Source organism: Tachypleus tridentatus, chromosome 2 (genome assembly GCF_004210375.1).
Source record: "Tachypleus tridentatus isolate NWPU-2018 chromosome 2, ASM421037v1, whole genome shotgun sequence".
Classification (NCBI taxonomy): domain Eukaryota; kingdom Metazoa; phylum Arthropoda; class Merostomata; order Xiphosura; family Limulidae; genus Tachypleus; species Tachypleus tridentatus.
In genome coordinates this window covers 109,025,852-109,053,444 of record NC_134826.1, presented here as the reverse complement: position 1 = coordinate 109,053,444, position 27,593 = coordinate 109,025,852, and the positions used below count along the sequence as shown (strand labels likewise).

Here is a 27,593-nt window from a genome sequence, read left to right as displayed (position 1 = left end):
TATAATTTTAAGATAGGGATATTTCTTGTGCTTAATGGCATTAGAAAACGGAATATAAATCAACTTGGGGCACCAACACATCCAGAAAAAGACCTGGAATCAGTCATGCTACATCCATTACAAGCATATTTTGATGCCTTGTAACAGGTGAGAATTCATGAACATGAAGGATATTGGCAACTGTATGTAATGTAATCCAGATGGATGCCAATCCTTTTATCTCAACATACTCTTTCAAATATCACTTACCTCAAGCAACTCAGTAATGAAATGGGTATTCATGGTAATCCATATGAAAATGTTTCGTCAAGGAAAAGGATGTTGTATTTATGAATTTGTGTGTAATTAGATTCTTAAAACTGGTACTGGGGATCCATCGTCTTTGTATAAAATAAGGAGTATATAAACTTAGCAGGATGGAGTAGTATGTTTTGAACATAAGAGAATTATAATGGAACATTTTACAAGAGAAGTAATTTAGTAAGGATATTGCTAAGATGTATGGTCATCAAACGAGTATGATTGTACGACATTTTTGAGGCTCTATAATTGTTTTAGTGTAACATACTCAATCTATATTTATACACATGTACACATTTGTCATTTGAAAAATAACACAAAGAAAATTATATTGTTTCACACCTAATTAGTCATCTACAGTTTGGAAACTCACAACTTATTAATCTCTATATCTGAGAATAATACATCAGATTGTTAAAACTTTTAATTGAGTGTCAAAGTAAATTTCCTTTTCCTTTTTTTGCAGAATAACAATTGAAAAAAACAATAGGAATACAGTCATAGTTGTGAAAGATACCGTTCGGGCAGACAGTGGAAAATATAAGTTGACTTTGACCAATACTTCAGGCAGTGTATCTTCCATGGGTGAAGTAGTTGTGCTAGGTAAATATTTAATCATCATATGTGCAAAACAAATAATAATTATTAAGTTATTTAGATTCAGTATAACTTAAATGACTAGCCAGATGAAGTAAAAACTATTGGTAGTCTAAGCTGTATTAATGTAAAAACTTTTCATATCTATATAACAGAATTAGCATGTAGCCTGTTGTTTTTGATGGATCAAGTACTGCCACTCCTACCTCCATAGTATACCATAACATCACATTTTGTAGCTAATTGAAATTAATACATTTTGCAAAATCAAGCTTGACCAACAAAGTGGCAAAAAAAAGTGTTGTAAAGGCAGTTAAACATTGGTAAATTCCTTTGTGAGCCAATCAAAATTAAGATCATTTCATGAAATGAATTTGTGACATATTCCTAAAATAACTATTGGTGAAAATTAGTTAGCTTAATAGCTTCTAATTTACAGAAAAACCAGTGCATTTTGCTAGCACTAGTTTCCAACAATGACTTTTATGTCATGTTGCTTCACACTAAAAGTATAATCTAATTTCTTATTAGTCTATGTATTAAAAGTATAAAATGAAATGTATGGATAACAAAAGTGGAAAATATTTGTTGACTTTTTAATTTAGCTTCCATTAATTAAAGACCTTTGTTTTTTATTAAAAGATATGTCATATAACAGAAAATAGCTTGATTCAGAAATGATTTAAGCTTAAAATTGTTTTGATATTTTTACTTTCGTGATCAATTTTATGTACTTGGATCTAGGCTAGGTGTCTTTACTTTAGGTTTATTATACCAACATTTACTACATTTATAAGGTTTCATGGCATCCCCCATTCATACCCTGTCAAACCTCCTCTTATTTTGAGAAGCCATGCGTGATATGATGCACACACACTGTTTTTAATATAGGTTTGATTAAAGTATTTGTAACCTAGGGTCTGTTGCTAGTATAATTTCAGCAAAATTTGTTTAAACTTGGTAACATAGTATCTTAAATATGTAGATGTGCAGACGAATTAGTAAAATGCCCTCCAATATGATAAAATTACTTTTCTTTTTTCTGAAAACATATAGTTGTATAAATCAGTTAGAAAATAAGAATTGTTTCTAATGCTTTTATCACATTTTCATTTCAAGTACATCATCAGTTATTTTGTGCATGATAAACTTATACTGAGTGATCACAATGTTATTTTTAGGGAAAATATTCCTATTAAACTAGTGAAATGTTTTTAAATAGAAAATCAGTATACTTAGAATGCATGTGTTAGTATACATAAATAGTAGAAATGTGATTTATTTTCAAAAAGACAACATTGTTGTTTAGAAGATTTAAATCCTCACAATAATTATTCTCTTTGTTTACACATTAGTTAACTCTGTCCTGGAGTAACCATTTTTGAAGTGTATACTAAATTATGCTTGTAAAAAATAGCATAAAATGAATGGAGTTCTTTTCATAACATTTTCTATCTGTAATTTGTGTCTGATGTATCTTAAAATATCTTTGTCTTTCTAGACAAGCCAACACCTCCGACAGGACCATTGAAGGTAGAGGAAGTCCGTGCCAATCATGTCAAGCTGAAATGGAAAAAGCCTAAGGATACTGGTGGACAGGATCTGAAAGGATATGTTATTGAAAAGATGGATACTGAAACTGGAAGATGGGTACCTGCTGGTGAGGTTGGACCTGAGAAGGATGGTTTCAAGGTAGAGGGCTTGACTCCCAAGAAAAAATACAAGTTCAGGGTTAAAGCTGTCAATAAAGAAGGAGAATCAGATCCACTGGAGATTGGTGAACCAATTGTTGCAAAAAATCCATATGGTAAATAAAAGATTGTTTGATGTGAAATATTTTATTTACCAGGAAAATATTCCATTTTGTTTATTTCTGGTAATCTTTTATTAAGGAAAAGTAATGTTACTTGCTATATTTTATCTGCTATACCTGAAAATGTTTGTTTGTTTCTTATTAAGCACAAAGTTACACAATGAGCTATCTGTGCTCTGCCCACCATGGGTATTGAAATCCAGATTCTAGCCTTGTAAGTCCTCAGATATGCCACTGTGCCACTGTGGTGGGCAGCTTGGAAGGAATAATGTGATTGATGTTGACATGACAAAGAGCAACAAAATTCCAAACACATTTAACAAGGCTTTGAATTATCTGCTGATGATCTATTTTGATATGGTTTCAAAAATATGTAACAAAACAGTTGAAGAAGGCTTCACATAGGAAAACAGTCGGTTGCACAACAACAAGTGCTGTCATTAAATATAAGGTTTATGCTACTGATATGGCAAATCATAACTTGGTCAGTTTTATTGTTTTTGGTGTCTCTTATTTTAGCATGGGGCTCTGATCCTGCTACCACATTATGATTTTTCCTTTTTCAGTTCTCTCATTTTCATCTCACTCTCACCACTATCTTCTATTATCAGTCATCCATCTGTTTCCTTCATCATTCCCGTGAGGGCTTTTTGAGAGATACATATACCATTCTTTTTTTTGTGTTTTGGTGAGTTTATGTTTCTCAGCCTTGTCCTTTCATATATGGATCCTTTGTTGTTGGAACTTCCTTGGCTTTTGGTCATATACGTGTTTTCCTGCTTCATATTTACGTGATCTTTGGTTCATTTCTTGCACTAGTCTGTTTTGAGAGATCTCCTGATTTTCAGAGACTTAGATAGGGGCAACATATCAACATTCTCTCTCATCTTCCTTAGTTCTCAACTTATCCAAACCGCTCTTTCTCCTGATCTCATGCCTTGTTCCCCTGCATCCTCCCTTCTAATATTGTCACTTTTCTATGTTTCTGTGGTAAGTCATCAAATTGTCCATCATTGAAATTTTTGTTGCCAGTTTTATTGGTGATTATCTTGTGTGTTTTGGCACTGTAAGGGCACAGTCTGCCAGGTTTGCTTATCTGTGACGTCCTTTTGCCATGAATACTTAGATTATTCAAGGAAACCAAGTATTGGCATACTGTTACTGATCTCTCTATCTGCAACAGCTTTGCCAAACCCAATGATTTACTTTCTGATAGATTTTCGCTCAAGGTTACTGGAAGACCATGGTTGACACTTTAGGATACTTTCATTCATATTCCTGTTTCCTCAGCATCAAGACTTTTTTTTTTTTTTGTTTATGGGAGTCAGAAGTTTCAGATTTGCATTCTGCCATTTTGTCTGACATCTGTGCAACATATCTTCTGTTATGTGGTCACAGCTTTTTTCCACTATATTCACAAACACGGTTTGCTGTTTCACTATTATATTTGATAACTGGCTTCTTTTAACTCCTTCGTAACAAGCCTCTCAGAACCATATTTATTTCCTCCTGGAGAAGACAGCTCATGAGAGATGATCTGTCAAATTGGAGAAGCCCAGTTTCTTACTCATTTGGGGTGTTTTTCAACATCTATCTCAGCAAGGTCCAGTAATCTACTCTTTTGATTGAAGGTGATGGAGCTTTTGATTTCCAAAGCCAAGTTGTTTTTCATTGCTGCTTCCTGATTTTAAGGTGAAGATGGTTGGGATCATTCTCCTACTATGGACTGGGAGACTAATACCAGATGTCACTTGAAGCTAGCCAACTGAATATGATCTGATGTGTTCTAGCCACTCTGCACCACCTGGCTAATCCAATTATATGTCCAATTTAATGACATGTTTCTTGACAATAGGTGAAGAGTATATCTAGTACAGACAAGGTGCAGTCTCCTATGACTGTGACTACAGACATTAGAGTGTCACATTACATGGGTTCTCTTAGGGTGCCTTCTGAACAGTGCTTATCCAAGTAACTTTTGTACAGTTCATGTCACTTCATAGTTTCAATGTGGGATCGTAGCTATTTTGTGAGTGGAGTAAGGTATTGTATCAAAAGTTAACATTTTTCTGCACTGAAAATGCATTTACTGTAGATACTTACCTCCTTTTGTACTTCCCTCTGACCTTTTCTACTTCTGGTACATCTTTTTTTGCCTAATTTTAACGTGTTGAGAATTCTCTACAATATAGAGGGAGTTAAGTGTACTACAAGGGTGTGTCACACTCCTCTTAGTGAATGGGTGTTGCATGCTCATTTGCATGATACAATGCAACTACAGCATGTGAAATCATGTGAGGATAGGTGGGAGCATTAATGCTAGTGGTGAGCAAAAATTGTAAAAGTAGAAGGCAGCACAATTTAAGAAACGTTATTATGTTGTGGAAGTAATTATCTATTAGAGATATGTTTTGAGTGTATAAAGATATTAACATATGCATATAATTAGCATGACTGAAACACAAATTGTCCAATATAAAAATAATGGTGGCAGTATATTTACAACTACAGTCTTTCATAACAAATAAATGCACACACACACACATTTACATGAATCTTACCAACAGAGAGTATTTATGTGTACATGAACTTGGCCTTGTTTTTTATTTGAAGAATATGATAACTACAACATCACTAGTTTGTCAAAGATATTGGTTTTGTGACAAGTTTCTTTCTTTTTAAAACTTTGAAAGAAGCTTGTTCCAGATTCAACATTTTTGACAAATGTAATTTAAAACTAGTGAAGCTGTAGTTATCTCAATCTTAAAAACAAACAAAACAAACTTGTCCAAGTTAATGTACATATAACTTTTCTCCATTGGTAGTTTCATGTAAACATCTATGTGTTACATAGAAACCTTATAGTTTTAAGAATGCTACCACCAAAAGTCTTATTTGGAGTTAGAATATTGGACAATTTGTGTTTCAGTCATTCTAATTATTTACATATATAACATACAGTTTTTAAAAATATTTTTTATCAAACTTCAGTACTTTATTTTTAAGACAATGAAGACTTACCAACGTTTTTATTAATTATAAATAGAATCATTATTGGTACCAATATTTAATTTAATATATAAAAAGCCTTTATATACCTTTTAGAACTGGTGTGTTGAAACAAGTAAGGTTTCACTTAAACAGGACTAAATTAACAAAACCTTTTACTTTTGATTAATATGCTTGAAGTTTTTTTTTACAATTTTTGCACTGACTAAAATGAAGTATTATATTTTATTGTGCTTATATTAGACCTATACTTCTATTTATTTTGTGCTGGTAGATGAACCAGGAAAGCCTTCGGTTCCTGATATAGTTGACTGGGATAACACCCGGGTTGACTTAAAATGGTCCCCACCGGAGAGTGATGGAGGCAAGCCTATCACTCATTATATCATTGAAATAAAGGATAAATTTAGCACAGATTGGGCTGAAGCCATGAAAACAGAAAGTGAAAAGCCTGAGGCTCGAGTACCTGACCTTAAAGAAAATATGATTTACCAGTTTCGTGTCCGGGCAGTTAATATTGCTGGACCAAGTGAACCAAGTGATGCTACTAAGAATCACATTGTGAAACATAGATACTGTAAGTGTTTATTAATGATAATATACACAATCTTAATGATAAATATGACTGTATAAGGAACCATATTTACTGTCATATTTATGCTTATTCGTAAATATTGTTTCTTCATAATTATTGCAATGGTTAATTAGTTTAACATAAGTTAATTATTTTTATGAATAATTTTATCAGATTGGGGAAACTTAAAACAAGAAAAAGAAACTAGTTTTATGGCAATTTTAATTAATAATTAATTTAATGTAAGTAGTTAGTGTTTGAGTTAATGAACATTCATACTTAAAAATAATTTATGTTGTCATTTATACTTTTATTTTTCAAAAATCCTAATTAAAAGCAGTTTGTCTTAAGACTACTGTAACAGTAGTCTTAATTGAATTTTAATTGTTAAAAGTAAACACAGGATTTTATTTGATTGCAGTGAAACCCATGATTGACCGCACCAACCTTGTGAGTGTGGTAATTAAGGTAGGAAAATCTCATAAATTTATGGTAGACATTAGAGGTGAACCTCCACCTGATGTAGCATGGACATTTGGTGATAGTGGAGTTAAACTTAGTAATGATGAGCACATCAAAATAGAAAATAGAGACTACCATTCTGACCTCACTGTGAATAAGGCAACAAGAAAACACTCTGGGAAATACATAATCACAGCAACAAACTCCTCAGGCAAAGACACAGCTTTAGTTGAACTAACAGTACTTGGTAAGAACCATTTCAGAGATTTTTTTATATTAGTATTTAAATTCAAAATACTGAAATTATAATGATATTATTATAATATTATATATGTTTTCATTCTTTTTACTTTCTTCAAAAGTTATCTTGTTTATAATATAGAATCTACAGTAACTATCAATATTAACTCTGCAAGTATTATGTTTGGTAAATTTGTATTTATTGAAAGTTACATTAATGCAGGACATCAGACTCTTTGTATTTACTGAATTTAAAATGAGCTTCAACTTCTAATTTAGTACTTAAATTATGATCCTCTCTTGAATCTTAATCTTTCTGGGTATATGTTTTTTCACAGTTAATGATCTGTCTCTCATTAAAGAATTTGAAAATAACATTCTTTATTTTTCTTCTTTTAAGGGCTGAGTATGGCGTAATGGTTAGCATGCCCAGACTGTGAATCTCATAATTCATGTTTCATGACCCATTGTTCCATAAAAATGCTCTGTAATTTGGAATTGTGGTTGCAAATTAACTTTGTAATATTGTCTAATATTCAAATTTAGTTTTGTTTCACATTAAAAATATTTTTTGCTCTCTAATTGGATTTGATTATTATGTTGCTTGGATTCAACTTTTCAATTGTGCTATAAAATGTGACTTGATAAAACATTAATTAAAGCCAAGCAACATAATAATGGATTTTCTTGAGCTGGAATTATATCTGAATGTGTAAAAATATTTATTACATATAATGAAATTTACGTCTGATACCTAGCTTAAGTGTCTTTCTGAAGAACGATTTTTAAGCTTTAATAGTTATACTTTAATTCTTGTCTTAATTTTGTGCTAGTAAAGTGAATTCCTTTCATCTTATCAGGAAAACCTTCCAGACCAGAAGGTCCACTGGAAGTTAATGATATCCATAAAGAAGGGTGCAAGCTGAAATGGAGGAAGCCTAAAGATGAAGGTGGCACTCCTATAAAGCATTATGAAATTGAAAAACTTGACAAAGAAACTGGAAGATGGACTCGTTGTGGAAAGAGTGATAAACCAGAATTTGAAGTGACAGGTTTGACTCCAGGAAAAGAGTATCTGTTCCGTGTAGCAGCTTTAAATGATGAAGGAGACTCTGAACCACTAGAAACTCTGGAACCAATTATTGCCAAGAATCCTTATGGTAAGAGGACTGATTTTTTTTTATGAATTAATAGGGTTAGAATTTCAGAATTCTTAATGTTTATGATTAATCAGAATTATTTGAAAGCATAAAAGTGAAAATGTAAGCTATTTCTAATGATTAATATTCTTTAGAACTCATAGTGCATGGACATACATTACTCAGACACTAAACAGGTTATCTATTCATTTGATTATCTATTAAAACAATGTTTTGTATCCAGTACTGGGAATGCCATCAGGTGTCTGAAAAAATATTTTCATGGAAATAAAGTTAAACCAGGCAACAGTTCTGCTACATTGTATAGGATCCAGAAACTTCTTTTAATAATCATAGTTCAATGTGTAGTTACATCATTTATTGACTAGGTAAAATGATGTTCTTGATTATAAGTCTTCGAAACCTACAGTAAATTGTTTCAGTAACCAGATATGACAAAGCTTACATATGGTTTACAACACTAAATATACCAATGGATCATTGGACTAGAAAGTGGAAAACAGGTCTAGTTTGAGTTGGACAGATGTGTTTTTTCATAGGCCACACAATTTTTTGTTGTATTACTAAGAAATGTTTTCTAAAATAAAGTTTTTGCAACTTTTTTTATGTAGTTTATTTCCATATATATCTAGACTCACTTGTTTTTTTACATTATTTTGTGAGTTTTGAGGTATTTGTTTCATTTAGTCTTTCTTATTTTAAGCAAAAATTATTATGAAATTTTAGATGAGCCAGGTAAGCCAGGAACTCCAGAATTAGTTGACTGGGATAATGTAAGTGTTGATCTGAAGTGGCAACCTCCCAAGAGTGATGGTGGTGCTCCTATCAAAAAATACATTATTGAAAAAAAAGAGAAATTCACCTTGAACTGGGAGAAAGCAGTTGAAGTCCCTGGTGATAAGCTGGAAGCTAAGGTACCTGATCTGAAAGAAAGGCAAGAATTCCAGTTTCGTGTTGTAGCTGTCAATAAAGCTGGACCTGGTGAGCCAAGTGATGCCACCAACAATCACTTAGTAAAACATCGTAGATGTGAGTTCTAAGTTTAACTTTCATCTTCTTTATAGTTGTAGTACATGTTCTTCATGTAATTTTAGCAAAACTAAGGAATATTTTATGGATCCTAGACTCCTAGAAAATGATAATTATATGGATTTATATGACTCTTTCTTTATAGTCTTATAGACTCTTTTCATGATGATGAGAAATGCACTTGAAGTGAAAATGTATCTCAGGATGGCAGGTTAACCTGAAGATGACCTAAGAAGGTTGAAATATTGTTCTCTGCTTTATTTTATTAGTGAAAGTATTAATACCCATACCAGCTGTCCTGAGATATATATATTGACTCTTTTACTATTAATAAATATTATTTTTTTTTAGTATGAATTTAAGGTAAGTATTTACACTTTGATACCATGGGTAATTGAAACATCTTGCTGTAAATCTAAAAGATTAGAGAGTTCTGAAATCTGGATGTTTCTCACATCATTTTATCATCTCCTTAGCTTGGAGTTGTTCTGAAGTTTGGATATTATTTTATTATATTTTTAAATTCACGTGCAGCATATCTACTCATCTTATCATTATAAGGAGTAACATAAGTTGATAATAGGCAGTCCAGTTTAATCTTAAACATCTGATAGAAACAGAGTATTAACTAGATAGTTTCCTTTTTTTTCCTTACAGTAAAACCATATATTGATCGAACTAATCTGGATACTACCACAGTTAAGAGAGGTAAAACTATTAAACTGGATGTGAACATTAGAGGAGAGCCACCTCCCAAAGTCACATGGATGTTGAAAGAAAAGGTAATTCGTAGGAATTATGAAATCTTACAATTCGAAGCTGAAGCTGTAATATTTTGTAAGTTAATGTAAAAAAATTATTATTTTTGAAAACAAAAAGTTTTTTAATGTAATTAAAACCTAATTTTACTCAACTGTCTACATGATTACATGTCGGTTTAGTTCCTTTTTTTCTTCTAAAAATTTGGGAAATCTAACCTATAACATTATCAATAACAATTCATGCTTCTGAGAAAAGCTACAGCAGATTCATGACCTTTCCTTGACAAATGCCTCTTCATGTAGTCCTACTTCAATACCACTTGTTATGTCTTGCCAGTAAAGAAGTACCTGGATATTCTTGTTTCAGCACAAATTTTGCAGATAAAACCCACATCAGCACTGAACTAGAATATTTTCCTCTGTTGTACAAAAATCTTGCTTCTTGATTGTTGAGATTGTATTTCTACAATTTTGTCCAGCCACTCTCCTTTGAATGTGAGGTAGCATTTCTTCTTAGGGCTTGCCCTTTTGTTGATTGATGCTGCTTGCCTTCATTTAAATTTTTTTTTGAAAGGACATGTTTTTTAATAAATATAGCCTCAACAAAAATAGTTAAAATCAGTAGCAACGTTTAAAGTTCTACATTAAACTCTGGCCTTTTGCTCAGTTACTATATGCAAGACTTTACCATTATGGATAATATTTAACCAGTTTTGAAAAATACTATGTACTGATTTTAACCTTTGAGTTACAACTTGACTACTGTTTTTATCAATAAATGTTAACAGTGTAAATGTTATTTCAAAATTGCAATTGTCCATGGTCATAAGTTGGAAAGTTAACTGAAAATTGATCAAGAAATATCATCAAGAGAGTGGACACAACACATTTTCATACAACTTCCTCTTAGTAGTACACTATTGATGTATGATTATGCATAACATAACATCAAAGATTTATTTTCTATTATCTTTCTTGGGCCTGTCATGACCTGGTGGTTAAGGTAATCAACTTACAGTCTAAGGGTAATGTATTTGAATTCCTTCCTCTGAACATTCTCAACCTTTCAGTCTTGAGGGCATTGTTATGTGCCATCCATCCCACTTTTTGATGACGAGAAATCCATTTGAAGTAAAAATGCATCTTAAGACGGCTGGTATGGGTATTAAAACTTTTATTAAAATAAAGTAGAGAACAACGTTTCAGGTTGATGATGAAGATGACCTAAGAAGGTCAAAACATTATTCTGTATTTTAATAAAAGCTTTAACACCCATACCAGCCATATTAAGATACAGTGAATCCCACTGTTTGTTGGGGAAAGAGTAGCCTAAGATTTAGTGGTAGATGATGTTGACTTAACCATCTTTTCTCTAGTATATAACTGCTAAGTTAGGGATTGGTACTGCAGATAGTCATTAGGTAGTTTTGTGTGAAATTCAACACAGACCAATACAAACTTATCCACCTATACCTTTTCATTTATTCTGTGCATTTCAGTGTAAAGATTATTTTTGTATGTTAGTATATGTTTGATGTGAGTGAAGCACATTGGAACAGATTGCAACACTATTGTGTTGCATAATGTTTTTATAGATATGCAAATAATTTCCTTGTTTTTTTTTAATTAAATGCAGTTTAATTAACTAGCACCATACAAATCTTATATACCTTTCACAGGTCTACTTAAACTACCAAAAGCTGGCTTAAAAAGCTGAAATTCATTCAACTTAATTCAATCCAAATATATTAATTAGTTAACCAGTTGACATTCTATCTAACTAAAACCAACTTTAATTATGTAAATGCTACTCTTAAGTGATTATCAGTTAAATAGTGTTAGTTAAAGTTGCATAAAATGTCTGTGAATATGCACTAATTACTCTGCCACAGAACTATATCTTTGTTTTTGAATTTCATGCAAAGCTACACAAAGGCTATCTGCACTAGCCATCCCCAATTTAGCAGTGTAAGACTAGAGGAAAGGCAGCTATTCATCACCACTCACCACTAACTCTTGGACTACTCTTTTACCAACAAATAATGCGATTATAACACATTATAACACCCTCACAGCTGAAAGGGTGAAAATGTTTGGTGTGACAAGGATTCAAATCCACGACCCTCAGATTATGAGTTGATCGTCCTAGCCACCTGGCCATGCCGGGTCAGAACTAAATGAATTAGTGCTGTTTTCCATAACTTATTGTATGATGATATAGTTGGTTAATTTACTAGCAAAAAATATTTATTGTAAGTGTATATGCTATTAATTTTACCAAATATAAGGTGAAAATCAAGACAGTGGCAATTGTATTCTACATTGCAGTTGTGCCAAGGCCACATGTCTTTCTCTGTCCTGGTTTCTCAGCCTGAAGAGAGACTTCAGCACCAGTCTAACGAATATGGAGAGAAATTCAGTTTTTTTTTTCCTGTCACAATGAAGACTTGTCAGGATGCTAAGTGTTTCTTTGACTGAACATACCAAGATCAAAACATTTTGCTATTGCTAAGAATGAGGTGTGCAACTTGAATAATTAAATGATCAGCACTTGAAGGACTGTTATAAGGCCATGCAGGTGTGCAACTTAGAGGGAACTTTGTTTATGATTCAACAATTCCATGACCATTTCCCTTATTTTTTGTCAGGGTGGTATTCACTCCAGGGACCTTTATTTCTGAACACTGGACTTTATATGTTGGGCCCATTCACACAAGGTTCATTGGGCTGCCTATTATGTCACCAGCACTTAGATCTTTGTGACACACTGACTCTCCAACTAGACAGGAATCTTCCTACAGAATGGTCACTCTATCCTCAGGTATTTTCTTGTATTTGTTCTCATTTGGGTGTATCAGTGCCTTCATCAATTTTCTCATTACAAAATACCCCTGCTTCTGGTCCCTAGTACCTTACCCAGCTGCTCTGGCTGTGGGCACCCCCATTCAGGAATTATCTCATTTATTTTTGTTTGTGTAGCTTTCTCTTCCTGATTCTTTCTTGAGTTCTGGTAAGGAATCATGACACTCCTTGTGAGGTTCTATTGGCAGCATGTTACTGGCCAACTCAGTCTTGGTTTCCTATTCTCGCCTGATTGGCATCCAAAGCATCTTTTTCTTTACAATTTTTTTCCTAAGGCATGGGTAGTTTAGGAGAGAGAACATGCACTTTCTCCAATATCTTTTTTATTGACCTTGGCCCTATATAATCATAATGACCCTGATCACCTTCTGCAGCTGGCTTGGACAGTCAGGCTTTACACAGTCATTTATTCTTGACATAGAATCCCTTTTCTTTCTGGGGGCTTGTCTGCTACACATACCAAGTGGCTTCTTCTGCTCATCTGGATTGTCTGTTCCTCCACAGATAGAGATGTTTGCAAATCCCATATCTGGTTATAGCAGCCCAAGATTTGTAAGTGGGTTCTACCATCTTTCATGTTCATCAGTTTAAAATTAAGGGCATTGTTATATAGTTTTGCATAAATATCGAAAATAAACAAATGTAGTTTTATATTTTTATTAAATTTTTGACACATTGCTTATATTTTGTTACTCCATAATTACTTGAAGTGATATTGTGGGTTTCCAGATTTTATATTTATTTTTCTTTTAGGTTGTGGAGAACACTGAACAAATTGAGATCATTAATGTGGATTACAACACAAAGCTGAACATTACTGATGCTCAACGTAAACACACTGGATTGTACACAATTATTGCAGAGAATGAAGTTGGTAAAGATGAAGCTGAAGTTGAATTAGTGGTTTTAGGTGTGTGGATTAGTTTTTTATTTTATTGAAGAAAAATTAGTAAAAGTTATTGTAATATCTCTTATTTCTTTATTTGTTAGTGTAATACAAACAGTATATGCTCTTAAATATATTTATAGTATTAAGTGTGGGAGGAGGAGAATTTAATTAAATATTTTACTGATTTTTAATTAAGTTTTCACTGCATATTCAGTAAGGGTACATAATAAAGTTTTTGGCAATATAAGTTGGCTAAGCTGGCATGTTACTATTCTATGCTCTTATACATTGTGTGCAGACAAATTATACTGAACAGCTTTGTTTTATTTTACCCCATATTTCTTGAAGAATCCTTCTTAATTTGAACTTCATAGCATGACTGTCTTTTATGTATTAGTAGAAGTATCATAGGCATTAGTATCGTAGTAAAAGAATCACTGCAAATTTCCAAGCTGATTAATATTTTCATTATAATGTAATTATTATATATTGTTATTATTTTATAATAATTAGTGTGTTTCTGGCCAAATAATTAGCAATTAACTATTAACAGCATCATTTGAAACTCTGTATTAGACTATGATTTTGAGCTTTCAGTTCATTAGTTTTTTCTTCTCTCTACTGCTAAATGTTCAAGTCATGAAAAGCTCAGAAAAACATAAGGATGTAAAAGAGATGATATAAGCAAATATGTTCAGAGAATAAGGTAATATACCAATTTTATTTTGCAGAGTCAAATCTGGCTTTTTTAAAAAAGATTTTCTCTTCCATTGTAGGAGCTCCATCAAAGCCACAAGGTCCACTTAAAGTTGAAGATGTTCATGCCAAAGGCTGTAAACTCAAGTGGAAAAAGCCTGAAGATGATGGTGGAAAGCCCATACAACATTATATTGTGGAAAAAATGGATCTTGATACTGGAAATTGGGTGCCTGTTGATCGTACTGATTCTGACAAACCAGAAATTGAGGTAAAAGGTTTGGTGCCTGGTAAAGATTATCAGTTCCGTGTAAAGGCGATCAATCCAGAAGGGGAATCTGAACCTCTTGTAACAGATGCACCAGTCAAAGCTAAAAATCCCTATGGTAGGTGATGAAATACTTTCATCAGTTGTTTGGTTATTTTCATAAAAGCTTGATATTTTTTCATCAATAATTAACATTTAGTCATAATTACCCAATGTATTTTCTGAATTTAATTTTTTTATAACTTTCTCAATATATATATATATAATAGTATTTTCTGACATTTGTTTAAAAAACAGATGAGCCTGAAGCACCAGGAACACCTGAAATTGTTGACTGGGATGAGAACAAAGTTGATCTGAAGTGGGAACCACCAAAAAAAGATGGAGGAGCTCCTATAACTGGATATGTTATAGAAAAAAAAGAACATTTATCCACAAATTGGGAACCTTGCTTAGAAACAAAGAGCTCAAAACCAGAAGCTACAGTACCAGACTTAATTAAAGGTCAGAAGTATCAATTCCGTGTTCGAGCTGTGAACAAGGCAGGACCAGGACAACCCAGTGAGCCAACAGGGATTCACACTGCTAAGCCTAGATATTGTAAGTGACAAGTTTATCACTTAGAGGAATATGAAACACAGTGTATTGGATTTCTTAAGTGTTATTTTAAATATATGAACCAGAGTCTTTGTGGTATCAGGGGATACAGATTTGAAGTGAAACTAGCAGCAATAATAAAAAAATAGACATTTGTAAATATTAATCATGGAACAGGTGGTTAAAGTGCCACACTTCATAAGACTTGTATAGGACCTGCTTGGGAGATTACATGTATTATAGAGTTATTACGTTTATAGTTAAATATACATATATAGCATGAAAGCACATTTATGCACTATTTCTTTAAATATTATAAATTCTAACTCCTACAATACATGCTCTGGAAAGAGACTTAAAGTTGCTTCATAACAAGTGGATCTTTGCTACTGCTGTATAAAAGTTTGTATTTCTGTATTTTTAAGAAATTATTGTTATATTTATTTCAGTGCAGTGTGTTTTATACTGGAAATTACTAACTTAAAAGTTTTTAATTTCATGCACAGCTCCACAAAAGCTATTTGCATTAGCCATCCCTAATTTAGCAGCTAAGACTAGAGAGAAGGCAGCTTTTCAGCACCATCCACTGCCAACTCTTGGGCTACTCTTTTTATGAATAAATAGTGGGGACCAACATATTATTACATAAACAACTTATATGTCATCTGTAATTGATCATCAGTGTTTTGTTCCTGTTCATATTAGAAATATATTGATTTCCTAGTGTACCTATAAATAGAAGATGCTCACTTTTTGTTGAAATATTATGTGTTATGGAGACTTACTATACTAGCTGTTGTGTTATGCAATCAGAGAAAATAACATGCCACTTTTCAAAAATAGTTTGGAAAATAATACTCTTGATCTTTGCAAAAGGACTGAATAATTGCTGGATGACTTTTTACTCTATGATTTTACTTAACACAGATGACACGTCTTTAATAAAGAGTAAACTTTGAGAGTGAAACACTGAGTATTGCATGGATTTAGAAAGTCTTTTGCAGTAATGAGATGGACTTTACATTAGAAATGACCATAAATGTAGATGCAGCATCAGGCTGACTGGAATTTTTTCACTCACACAGAATATTAATGCAAGAAGACAGTGAAACTTTTTATGATCAGCTTGTAGTACAGTGGTGGAAGAATCTCTTGTGCACAATTGTTCTACAGAATGGTGAGGAAGCTAGCCAAAAGTTTAGTAGTTCTGTGAATTTAAACAAGCTAATTCAAACAATTGATGTCACCATGAACATCTTCAATGATGTTTTGGAAGACCAAAACCTGCATTCTGTTGAAAATAATAAAGCAGTATCAAAAGAGGTACAAAATGCTTTATCAAAATTGTGTGAAAGAGGTAGAAAATGATATCATGAATTCAAAGGCAGAAAATGAAAAACTTTATGCATGATGCATTGAATTTGAAAATTTATTGAGTTAAAAGGCACCAAGGATCTTTTCTTGAATGCCTGTTGTGACTCATTGTAACTATAAAGGTTGACTTTGTGACTATGTGTTAATAACCATTAACACCTGTGCCCTCTCTTTTGTTAATGTGAATTAATTAATGAATTTCTCAATAAAATCTTCCCTTTTGAAAAAGTCACAAGTATGGCAGAGAGTGTTCATTTGCTTGCCAGCAAAACGTCTATAGATAAAATCCATCTTGTCCCTATCTCCTTCAAGCTACACCAAGCAAAGGTTTTGAATAATAGAAAAGTGTTATACAACAGTAACGTTTTGAATAATTGGGGCTGATCAAAACCAACGAAGATATTTTGCCATAATTTTTTTGTAATATCATCTTCATTGAAAATGGCTTTCCTTGAGTTTCTAGCTACTAACCAGGAAACAGATGCATACTCTGAAATTTTGGAGAAGAAAAAACTTTTCAGGAATTTTGTATTTTATGTTCACTAAAATTATGTTCATTAATTGTTAAGCAGGAGTGAAGAGATGTAAAGATCCAACAAGATGAAGTAGACATAATTATCATGCAACATGTAAAATACATATTGCAAGAAAGAGGATATATACGTAATGGTAATGGCAGATGATACAGACATTTTAGTAATTCTGTTGTATCATATGTTCGTGAATGACAGATTTAAACTACATATAAATTTAGGACATTTGAGAAATAATGCAAGAAAATTCACAGATATATCATGATCATAATTAATATTAAGTAAAGACATTTTTCCAGCACTCCAAAGTTTCTATGTACTTTCAAAGGCAATGAAAAGGTATAGCCTTTAGCAATAATAGAAAAAAAGTAAAGTATACAGCAGCTATTGCATTGCTGGAGTCTCAAGACTTTTACAAAGTAAATGAGAATATTGCTGAAACTTTTGAATATGCTTTGTATGAATATAAATGGGGCACATTATAATATGTTTGAGAAGTACAAGCCAAGTGACAATAACTTTCATTTGGGTAAAATTGAAGGAACTGATGAAAATTCACTATGACCTTGTCATTCTGTCATTTTACAACATGTTCAATGTCCCAATTACATTGAAAAATGCAGACAAAGTTGAAACCAGAAAATAATGGCTGGACTTTTGAAGAAGATAAATATAAACCAGTGTGATTTATGTGTTGTGCCTTTAGCCTTAGGTGGACTAGCTGCAAGTAGAAAGTCAAGATCATTACCCATATGATGATAAAATTTAAATTAATGTATACATTACAGATTTACTTGTTTGAGGTGGCAAAATATGACAATAATGAATGTGGTTACTGTTAGTGCTGCATTAAAAAATCAAAACAGAGCTTGTATATGATATCAGTGTTCATTAACTTCTTATAATAATATGATGTTACATAACTATGTAAATTTAAAAATTGTTATTATAACATTTATTTTAAATATACATTGAAAGATATAAGATCTGGTTTCTGGAACACTGAATTTGTAACATCAGTTAATAAATATTATTGATCAGAAATGACTAGAAAATCATGTCATAAACCTATATTTTCTTCTCAAAAATTTGATTCACCATTGAAACGTTTAAATAGCATTTACATGTCATGGAATAATTGGGGTAGTTTGTGGAACAGTACATAATGAAATCTATACACTCTGAGTGTAAACATTGTTAAAAAAAAACTAAAAATGTACAGGTTTATACATATAAAAGCTGTAAGTATGATTTCTGCATGAAAAATAGCCACCAAACCTGGGATATGCAGACAAGTAGATAAGTGGACTTAGTTTATGCTCTTAAGACAGTTGGGATGAAATTTGGACCAACTGGTCTGTAGTAGATTGCAGAAGAACAAAAGATTAGTCACACATCCAGTAAAATTGTTAGATTGCATACATATATAATATTTAAAGATAACAATGTGTTTTAAACTATGTAATATTTTTCATTGAAACACACTAAAATGTCTTTCTTCCAAGATTATAAAACATTAACATTTGTAATACATAACAAATTAAATAATAATTTATTTTGCAATTGTTCAAGCACAGTACACCCTTGTGCAAATTAATTGAAACAAATAGTCATTTTACAATATTTTCAGCATGGCGGCCAGTGTAGGCTTGCTGGACCCACTGATTTCCTTAAAAAGTCATTTTTTCACACAGATGGTGTCATTAGCTGTATTTTACAGTACGGTCGATCTATTTTTGGGATATATTACAAAATTTTGAGGAATATTACGTCATTTGAAATTGCATTAGAAGGGCAAGGAGACCAGTTAAAAAACAACTTCTTACCAACTCAATGAAGAAAAAACGGTATCAATGGGGTCCGAAATACAAGAACTGGACGCAAGAACAATGGAGGAAAGTGTTATTGATGAGACTCATTTCTTTGTACATGGTCAATGAAGTCTGCATGTTCGCAGATCTCCAGGTGAAAAACTTTGAGAATCTCACATCAATCAGTTCATAAAACATCCCTTGAAGTAGGTGTTTTGGGGCTTTTTCAGCTACTATGGCGTCGGGGCTTACATATCGTAGAAGGTATGATGCGAGGACCACTGTACATCGAAGTTTTGCAGAGAAGATCATTCCAGAATTAAAAAAGAGATTTACAGATGAATCTGGCATTTTTCAGCAAGATCTGGCTCCGTGCCAGACATCGAAACTTGTGAAGAATTTTATGACTACAACGCGAGTAAAGGTGCTGGACTCACCTGGTAACTCTCTGGACTTAAATCCTATTGAAAATCTTTGGGCAATTTGTAAAGAAAAACTTTGGTGAAAAGACTGTACTATGAAAGATAAGCTAATTGAGCTCATAATTGAGGTGTGGTACCGCGATCCAAAAATTAGTAAAGATTGCAGTCAACTCATGGACTCGATGCCAAAGTGGATTAATGATCTTCTGAAAAATAAAGACAGACATATCATGTATTAATTTGTGAGTAATTTTTGGATTCTCAAAAATAAAACGCAAAAAAATTTAAAAAATCGTAATTTTCCGTCTTGTTTCAAGTAATTTGCACAAGGGTGTATTGTTTTAAAAATGTCGAAAAGTTGTTTTGTGTATAATTATGTGTAAATTTGTCACTATTTCAGTGGCTCCAAAGATTATTCGAGACAATCTGGAACCAATAACTGTACGAGCTGGTCAGCTGGCCAAGCTAGATGTTGAAGTTATTGGAGAACCTCCTCCAAAGTTAACTTGGTCTTTCCAAGGAAAAGAGCTTGTTCCAAATGATAAAGTAAAGGTTGAAAATGAAGAGTACAAAACACATTTGCATTTAAGCAACTTAGCTCGTAAAGATACTGGAAAATACAAACTTTCTGCAGTCAACAGTTCTGGAAAAGATGAGGAGGAGATTGAAATTATTGTTTTAGGTAAGTTTTTATTATTTCTTTTTCTTTTAAAATAACATGCCTGTTGGTAAATAACTTAATAAAAGAAGAATATATATATTATGTGTCTTTACTGACTCATTGCTATGGTGTTCATTGTATTGTAAATGTCTAAGTACTTGTGCAAAAAGCTGAATAATGTAATTGTTTATTTCAATCTAGCTGAAAAATGACTTAAGATCCTTAATGGCAATTTGATGATTATTTTAGTTACTGGCAGTTATTTAATTAGTCATCAAGAGGGGTTTCACAAGCATTATTTAATAAGTCATGTTTAATCATCCTTTTACCATATCTTATCAGTTTTGTTTCTACAAGCCTTTAGAATCTTGTTTCTGTTTGTTAAAGTTCAAAGTTTGTTATGCTAGACAAACCATCAATTCCGGAAGGACCTTTAGAAGTATCAGATGTTCATGCTGAAGGCTGTAAGTTGAAGTGGAATAAGCCAAAGGATGATGGTGGATTACCTCTAGAAGGTTATGTAGTTGAAAAGATGGATATTTCTACTGGCCGTTGGACCCCTGTTGGTAAGGCTACTAAAGATAAACCAGAAATGACAGTCAAAGGGCTTGATCCTGGGAAAAAGTATAAATTCCAAGTGAAAGCTCTGAATGAAGAAGGAGAATCAGATCCTCTAGAAACAGAGAGGGCAACTCTTGCAAAGAATCCATATGGTGATTGTTGTCTTTTTATGTTATACAAAATTTGATGAGAAAAATGTTGCACCTTATGTTCTTTTATTTAAAAAGACAATTTTCTCTGGTTGAAATTTTGTCATTTTTTGTGTATTGTAGACTTTTGAAGGTTGATTTTAATGCATTATAAACTTTATATAATGAAGCACAAAAATTTTAATAATATTTTTTTAAGTTTACTTAAAATAATTTTCCTTTATACTTCATTCATAACTTCTTGTGTTCTACAATAACTTTGATGTGGAAGCTCTGTTAAAAAACAAAGAAACAAGTAGAAAAGGAATTTTACAATGCTTCATTTATATCTTAATTTTCCTTTATTCAGATGAACCTGGTGCTCCAGGACGTCCAAAAGTTACTGATTACGATTCTGACTTTGTGCAACTTAATTGGGAACCCCCAATAAATGATGGTGGTGCTCCTATTAGTGGGTACATCATTGAGAAGAGAGATAAATACAGTCCTAACTGGATTCCAGCTGCAGAGATTGAAGGAAATATCCCTCAAGGCAAGGTGAAGGGCTTAAATGAAGGGGATAAGTATGAGTTTCGTATTAGAGCTGTCAATAAAGCTGGACCTGGTGAACCTAGTGAAGCAACTGCACCTCATTTAGCAAAACCAAAATTCTGTGAGTCGAATGTGCATTGTACTGTTACTACTAGTTAAACAAATATTATGAGTCATGCACAACATTGCAATTGATAAGAGATTATAGATATATATTAATTTTGTAAGTCAGGTAAAATATGACATGTAGAAGCTAGCCATTTTAATGCTAGTGGTAGGTAACACTAGATCTTGTTGAGAGTAAATTACAGATATTTTTAGGTGTTAGCATATGGAATCAATTAGTGTTAGAAGTAAGTGAAAGCCATTTTATTTTACATATGAGATGAGGATTTATTGCTTCTGTTGAATAAGAGCTTTTTAATGCCAGAGTTAGATTAAACCTAACAACATGCAGCTTGTTTAATGTGGGATTAGATGACAGTTAATTTTATTATTGTTGAATAATAGAATGTTAAAGGTGTGTTGGGTAACTCATGGTCTGACTATTTTTAGGTTTCTAAACTGTAGGAATGGGCATAAGAAGGAGTAGGAAAGTATCAATCATTTGAGGAATTATAGGAGATACTTCAAAGTTCTTAAATTTCCTCAATCAGTTTTATGCATACTTTTCAGGTCACTATCCATTAAATTATAAATGTCAAGAATAAGGAGTATCATAATTAACTTCCAACTTTGTACATTTATTTCAGTAGGTTTGTGCACTTAACTTTAAACAATACTCTTGTTTTTCTGGTGTTATATACTTATGCACTCTGTAGGCCATAGGATCAAATTCCATCATCAAACATACTTTCCCTTTTAGTTAAAGTATATTCATAAAAATCTTCTAATTACTTAATTTAAAGAATTATTGAAGTTTGGAGTTTGAGAAAAATGTGTCTTAACCATGCTAGTTCCATTTTAGTGATTATGCAAACCAAACAGATATTTATTTACTCTCCATTAATTAATAATCTGTTAGTTGTGTTTTCATAAAAAAATATTTTGTTTGTAAACTAGTGTTTAAAGAGGACTTAAAACTTCTGAGTTGATACATTTTGAATTAATATTCAAGTGAGTATAGTATCAGATCAAAAAAAAGTCTAAGAGAATTTGTGGTCTACTGATTTATGACTCAAAATGTTCTATTTTTAGTGAAGCCACGCATTGATCGAACTAACCTCAAAAATGTGACACTCAAGGTTGGGCAGGTTGTGAAATTTGATGTGGATATCATTGGTGAACCACCTCCAAAAGTTGAATGGAAACTGAAAGACAAAATTTTGGGGACAGGTGACATGTACAAGATTGACAATGTAGATTACAACACAAAATTTGAAATTTTACGAGCTACTCGCAAGGAGAGTGGCTTGTATAAAATTACTGCAACCAACAGCAGTGGTAGTGATGAAGCTGAGGTGGAAATCACTGTTTTAGGTTAGTGAACTTGGTTTTCGCTTCATGGAGATCAGTAATGAATGTAACAGGACAAAAATGTATGAAAGTTTTAGCATGACATAAATTAGGTATGAATGTAAATCCTAAAACTAAATTATGATAAATTGAGGGCAATATTCAAATTTGTTAATTTCAAGGAAAATATAGGCTCCCAGTGACTTAGTGGTAAACAAATAACTCTTGAAATCAGGTTGCATTATCATTGATGAGAATGTGGAGGTAACCTGTTGTGTAGCTTTCTGTTTATGGCAAAAAAGGAAATATTTAAATGAAATAGACTCGATTTGACATACATTACAACTAGCTAAACAGAAATGGATGTATATGGTATGTATATGGGGAAGTTGATTATGCAATGTAAAACTAACAAAATGCATTAAAGAAGGGGATATACCATACTGTTGAAAAAAAGACTTTCAGAACATAAGTACTCCAAACTCTTGACAAGAGTGAGAAAAACTGATAAGTGTTGTAAATCAGATATTCTGGTGAGGATTTACATCACCTACTTAAACACTGCTACCTTTTATGTTATCAAACCATCCACATTGACACTGATTTCTAATCTCAAAAATAAATACAGATATTGTGTAGGAAATATTTCATAATATTTTGTATAATAAGAATTAATAAGGATTGATTAGTGCACACATTAAATAAAGCATAGCAAGTTTACATAATTATTTTAGAGATTGTATTGTGGTACAACAATACAAGACAAACTCAAGCAAGCAACTGGGGTCTGAGACAAAATAAAGTGAAAGGTTATACAATATCAAAATATGTAAAAAGCTACTATACAAACAAGATTTTACCATCAAACTTATACCTCCATAAGTGGTTCATGTATGATGATCATATTTTTATCATTTTAATGTTATTCCAAAAAATACAAGTAGTAATGTGTAAGCTGCATTAAGTGCAAGAGTAATAAATAATTTATTTAAACTTGGACAAAGAGAACAAAAATTTTCATCAAGTGAAAACTTAGATAAGAAAATGTTATGAGCAAATTTAAACAAAACTTTTTACATCTTGCTAATTTTGAGGTTGTACATAGAATTTACAAGAATTAACTTTCTTGCAGAAGTGTAAACTTTAAGAAGTAAAATTTTTAATAAAAATAGAAAAAATATGCATTAAACTTATGCTTTTAATCATACTGAAAGTCTGCAATTATCATGTCTATAGTTAAAATGCGACTTTGTAATTTTTTTTCTATATTGTTTAACTATAGGAAAACCGAGTCGACCAAATGGCCCCCTCGAAGTGTCTGATGTCCACAAGGAGGGCTGCAAACTGAAGTGGAAAGAACCTGATGATGATGGAGGAACACCAATTGAATGTTACGAAATTGAAAAGAAGGATGTGGATACTGGTTTGTGGGTTCCAGCTGGAAAATGTAAGGAACCAACTTTTGAAGTGAAGAATCTGGTCCCAGGGAAGAAATACCAGTTTCGTGTACGAGCAGTCAACAAAGAAGGTGATTCTGATGAATTAGAGACTTCTCATGCCACTCTTGCTAAGAACCCATATGGTAAGTTCAAGTAAAGTAATTCATTTTAATACACTAACATGTTTATTCTTAAGAGGTGTGATGAAGTAAATCTTTGAATTTTGATAAAGTACACTACCTTCACTCACATGTATAGCTATTCTCATTCAGTGTTATCCTCAACATGCAAACATTTTTTGTATGCCATAAGTCTTGAACTCTCATGTACCCCATGATCATCATGCAACAACCCTCCTCCAATAGGATTGCAACACACCATCCTGATGCATGTGACTCCCTTTATTTGATTCTACCAAACTATCACTTCTTGGTGTGTGTGTTTTGTTTTTTTTGCAAAGAAGTGATTTACTTGATTTATTCATTTACTACAATTAGTTTTTCTGTTGTGGTTTGCTGAGATAACTTATCTTTGTTTATTGATTTTTTCTCTCAATTTCAAATTCTTCATGATTTAAAATGAATTCCCTAGTGAGTATGTTTCACTGTGGATTTTTCATCTGTCATTCGTCAGGAAAATGATTGTTATATGAGGTCTCCTTTTTCTGCTAAAAGTTTTCAGGTTTCTCCTGCATTATCCAAACCTGTTCTTGATGAGTAGGATATTGACAGACTTTTCTTCCTCCTTCTAACTCAGTTGTGCCTTTCCATGCATTGCCTACGAATTCTACAAGGTATGTTTCATTTCCACCATTTTCATATGCTAGTGCTACTTATTTGTTTTACATTACACCTATCATTAGAGTCCATTATTTGCCATTCTTCCCCTGATATTATGGTTTGTGCTGTGCATATCGCTTTTCAGCTGAAGGTTGGTGTTAGCATGCCTCACCTTCCATGGACTTCTGATCATTATGCTTGGACTTATCAGAAGTTGATCAAACCTTTCTCAACTCTCAATGCCCCCCGTTAGTACAGCGGTATGTCTCCAGATTTATAACACTAAAATCAGGGGTTCGTGTCCCCTTGGTGGGCTCAGCAGATAGCCCAATGTGGTTTTGCTCTAAGAAAACACACACTCAACTCTCAACAGTTGAAGTTACTTTTTCCAGTATGACAGCTTTCTTACAATATTTGTCAAATATTATACATCCTTTCTGAAACACACCATCAGTTCCCTAAGGGGTTTTGAAGGGCAACACACATTTTCCCTCCTTACTCCTTGTCACTGTTGTCCTCTTCTATCCTATCACTTCACATATGGTTATATTGCTAGTGGAAGCTTGTTTGGAAGGACACTCTCTTTTCACAGGTTCATTGTATCTCATCCTGCAACTTATTATTTACTAGTTCCTACTACTAGGTTTATAAAATTTTTCCATCTTTCTTGATGTTTTGTTCATTGTTGCTAGTAGTTTCAATGACAGTTAGGTGGTTTTCAGTCTAGTGGGGGCATATTTGACCAATTTTGTGCCCTTGTGGCAGTTATTTACTACTGATTATTGGGTGATCAAAATTTTGTCAGAAGGATTTTTTATCTTTTTCCATTTCTATCCATCTTTGTCTTCTATATCAATTTCTTTCCCATTGACTCAGGTTCCAACTACCTGTCTGTTTCTGTTCATGGTTTTGTTGATCATTCTATGACAGAGCTGTCAAGCTTGTCAGCCAACCTTCTGCAGGTTTTTTGTCCTGTGATCTATTTGTCCTACTTCAACAAATTTCTTGATCTTTCCTTATTTCCCATGGAATTATTAATTACACTTAGGTTTTTTCTCTGAGATTATAGATGACCAAGGTAAACATCTTGAATGCTATTCTCTATATTCATATTATGCATTAGTCCAGATGCTATTTTCAGTTTGTTCACTATGGGATTGTGTATCAGTTTTTAACCTGGCCCTTCAGATCTGTTTAAGCATTATATGTGTTTTATTGGGTGATTTTAGCTTTTCCCCAACTTCTGCATGCTCTAGGACTGAGTTTACATCACTAGATGGATGACTGCCCAACAAACAATTTATCATTACAAGTGTTATCTGTAACCAACATTAACATTATCCAGTAACCTTACAATAAGATAATCATCGATATATATATTTTTTGTTACCAGAACTTTATTTTCCAACATAAGTATCTAATACTGAATTAACCAAAAAATAACCCAGGAATATACATGAAAAATTACATTAAGCATTTTTACTAACTTCATTATTTATTTTTTCTTGAAATAGAATCAGTTAATTATCTTCCTAGTCTTTTATGTACTCAAGTACTCTGGTTGTTTCTTGCCTAACTTTGGCAAAATACACCTAAAAATTAACAATAATATTAATTATTGATATATTATCATTTATGTCAGCAGGTTACATTACTTTGTAGTTATATAGTAAATATTTACCATCCATAATTTTTCCAAAGTGAACAAGAATAGCAAGTTAGCTTGGTTGAAGAAAAGGCAACAGTATGATGAGTCCCATTCAAAGTATTCCCACCTTAGTGCGGATTTCTTTCAGTTTACCTGCTCTGGGATCTAAACATCCGCCCATGAGTTTGCCGTGCATGGCGACTCACCAAGGGGAGGGGAGGATCTTGGTGGTTGAGGGATCCAAACCTAACACACCACTTTGGTCTTGAATTCCTGTAGATGGGCGTTTATGGGATGACCCCCCAAAGTCAATTGGCTGGTTCACTTTGGCTAGGGTCAACCATGTATCAGTGTTGGACATTCTTGACGGGTGTTGTGGACATTGTGTTAAATGGTGGTATTTGGGTATAGTGCTCATGAAATACTGGCATTGCTACAATGTCCTTGTTTGGCATTATAGTGCATCCCCTAGTAGGGCTTCATAGTGGGTGGGGTCAGAGGGCAGCAAAATATTCTTTCTTTATTTTGGATTCCCCTAATAAAAATCAAAATAAAATAGTGAAAAATCAGACCACAGATAAACGACCACGTCTAGAAGATTCTGAGCAACAATCTTCAACTCTTCAACACCTGTACCTCATTTGCTGATACTACATTCTCTTTCAGAGAAATATTTAAGGCATGTCTCCATTTTTATTCAGAAGGGACTAGAGGGGCTCGCTGGCTCTCCTAAGTCAGTAACAAAGCTTTGTTCTGGTGACATGTTGGTGGAAATATCCACTCTTAAAGACAGTGAACTCCTCTTGCATTTGAAGGCCATTGGCAATATACCCATTGAGGTTACTCCCCATGCTACTTTGAATTCATCATGAGAAGTTATTGTTAGTGGGATTTGAAGAACATCCTTTAGACAGAGATCCTCGCTGGTTTCTCCATCTAAGGAGTTTCTGAAGTGAGGTGAATCTTCACATTC

General features: G+C 32.8%; 1 pseudogene across 1 annotated transcript in view; it reads left to right on the top strand.

Moving 5' to 3' along the window:
* Positions 1-27,593, top strand: part of LOC143244816 (twitchin-like) — a 296,421-nt pseudogene that overhangs the window by 131,599 nt on the left and 137,229 nt on the right. Inside the window, exons 44-58 of the transcript XR_013025339.1 lie at positions 767-903; positions 2,399-2,704; positions 5,994-6,296; positions 6,715-7,002; positions 7,856-8,155; positions 8,882-9,184; positions 9,842-9,966; positions 13,561-13,717; positions 14,473-14,778; positions 14,958-15,260; positions 19,798-20,079; positions 20,466-20,771; positions 21,118-21,420; positions 22,497-22,778; positions 24,037-24,336. The product of XR_013025339.1 is annotated as a twitchin-like (transcript). The remainder of the gene's footprint in view (positions 1-766; positions 904-2,398; positions 2,705-5,993; positions 6,297-6,714; positions 7,003-7,855; positions 8,156-8,881; positions 9,185-9,841; positions 9,967-13,560; positions 13,718-14,472; positions 14,779-14,957; positions 15,261-19,797; positions 20,080-20,465; positions 20,772-21,117; positions 21,421-22,496; positions 22,779-24,036; positions 24,337-27,593) is intronic.